At 35.9% G+C, this 2500-nt stretch overlaps 1 long non-coding RNA gene across 1 annotated transcript in view; it reads left to right on the top strand.

The window, feature by feature from the left end:
* LOC138019187 (uncharacterized) overlaps window positions 1-2500 on the top strand; it is an 8587-nt gene that overhangs the window by 5253 nt on the left and 834 nt on the right. Inside the window, exons 2-3 of the long non-coding RNA XR_011126112.1 lie at window positions 620-677; window positions 2111-2228. This is a non-coding gene — a long non-coding RNA (uncharacterized lncRNA). The remainder of the gene's footprint in view (window positions 1-619; window positions 678-2110; window positions 2229-2500) is intronic.

The raw sequence follows: 2500 nt of genomic DNA, 5'->3' as shown, positions 1-2500 counted from the left end.
AGTTGCAGGCGAGGCATTTTAGAACAACGATTTCTTTTTCCTTTCTGAAATGCGGGATTGTCATGCGGCCTTGACTCGCCTGAAGTGACATTCGCGGTTGTGGCGTGAATAATTATCAAGCAAACGCTGCTAGATTTTCTTCCAACGCCGTCATTATAAAGCCTTCTTGTCGTCTCAAAATCGATCTTAATTTTTTGGATATACATAAAATTTCTTTCAGGAATACAGGGTTTTTTGGTGCCGTTCTTTTCTATGGCTTATTTGCTGCTTTGCGCGTGATTTATTCCCGATTTCCTTCGCATTTATTTATTATATGTTTGCGCCTTTTTAAACGGCCCAGGGATTGCTTTGAGAACTAAAATGAAAAGGGTCTTAGTTTTCCGGGTCTTAGGTTTCCGGGTCTTAGGTTTCCGGGTCTTAGTTTTCCGGGTCTTAGGTCTTAGGTCTTAGGTCTTAGTTTTCCGGACGCCACTTGACCTCGGGCCAATATTCCCTAGTATGGCACTCCTGTTTTTTTAGTACTTAAGAGGTTAATAATGTATAAAGAGTAAGGACTTAACTGGCAAATCTAATGTTGTTTTCAAACTCCTTTACCATGAGGCAATTTATTTATTTTTAGGAACCAAATGGCAATGTACCAACTAAAGTTCAGAAAGTAGATTTGCAAACTGACTGAGGTAACTGTTATTTTGCCTGTAAAGTACTGCTGTAATATAATTTACCACTATAGATCTCTTTTGGGACTCATTTTTATAAGGTTACAGGTTCATATTTTTTCCTGCTTGAATTTTTGTTATACACCAGTTCAATTTTGATTTTCCTTTGTTTCAGACTTAGAAAGGGCATTGTTATAGCGTGAAGGTTACAGGTTCAAATTTTGTCCTGGTTGAATTTTTTTTTTGAACACAATTTCAATTTTGATTTTCCTTTGTTTCAGATTATGATAAGGAATATTAATTAAACGAAGAAAAAAATCAAAACTGGATTGCTTTGAAAAATTTTAAACCACAACATCTACATGATTGTTGATGATAGTCAATGATAGTTGAAGCTCGCTCTTCTGTTGGACCACCAACTATCAACTATTATACACTATCATCAACTATCATTCATTTTGAGCTTGTTCAAATTCTTCATGATAGTTGATGATAGTTTTCCTCGTTTGACCACGCGTATGATAGTTCATGATAGTTTTTGGTCAGCTGTTTTCCCCAAACATCAGCGGGCTCATTTAAAATGGCCACCAAAAGTTCCTCGCAAGGCTCAGCTGCAGCTTCAGAAATTCGTGTTTACATCCAAGATGATAATCATGACAAAGAAAATACTGAAGACCAAGATATCTTAGAGAAGATATCCTCTGAAGAAAGCGTCAACTCGCAAGAATTAGATCAAGAGACACTGCAAAAAAAGAAGCGTATCACTAAATGTTCATTGCTCAAGAAGGGCAATGCGGCAAGATCGAGTAATGGCCTGATATTACGTCTAATAGAGGAATATGAGGCCTGGCCCTGCCTTTGGGAAGCCATTTTAGTGTTCACATTTTTATGCCGAAAGAGCCTGGAACTAGCTGCTCGCGTGACTTGCATGTGCCACTGCCAGTGAACTACAGTATCATCAACTATCACAAACTTCTTTGGCCATTTGAGGTTGTGATTGTTGATGATAGTTTGTAGTGAATTTTAACCAGGGCTTAAGATTTTATTAGAAGCCAAGAAAACATTAGAAATCCTTTGATATACTCATTTGTTTTCTTAGGAATCAAAAAGTAAATTCATTTCTTAGGAATCAAAAAGTGAACACTAAAACTGTTCATCTTTAATGGGTTTTACATGGAGCTTAAAATTATTTTCTTTGTTGCTCTTACAGTCGCTATGTTTGGGACTGTGTTATAAACTTCTTTGAAGGTGAAACATTACTTTAGGGGACTATGCCACATTATTCACATTGACAACAACAAAAAGAAGTAAATTCAAAGTTTACATGAAAATAGAATAATATTATTTTGATAATTTATTGTATCAATATAAATTATTGGTTTTGGATTTATTTCCTTCTTTTCATATGATCTCAAATACTAAACTATACATGTTGTCAATATTCCTTCTTTAAGGCAAAGAATCAGAAGAAATGATTCTGGCGTAATTGATGAAAAGGAAGGTACATGTAACAATGAAAGTGAAGTGCAGACAAACAAAGTGGATGAACTGAGGATGCTGGAGTCGGGCTTTGTAAGTACATTATTTTTAACTATTATAGGAAAGGGGAAAAAAGTGCTATGCTTAATGTCTTGAGTGATTAATACTCCAGGGTCTCCCTGAGACACCTGCCTCAAGTCTTGCTAGTAAGTATTACAGCTGAAAAATCACTGCAGAGCATGTTGACGAATTTGACCATTTTCCGTTTGGATAGTATACTTTCATGTTACAGGTGAAAACATCCCAGAAATACACGCAGAATTTTTCATTTACATGTAGAACCGTGCTGTCCTAATAGTGAATTA

Source organism: Montipora capricornis, chromosome 10 (genome assembly GCF_036669925.1).
Source record: "Montipora capricornis isolate CH-2021 chromosome 10, ASM3666992v2, whole genome shotgun sequence".
NCBI lineage: Eukaryota > Metazoa > Cnidaria > Anthozoa > Scleractinia > Acroporidae > Montipora > Montipora capricornis.
Note: the sequence above shows the minus strand (reverse complement) of the source record. Positions and strands in the feature narration are given on the sequence as shown.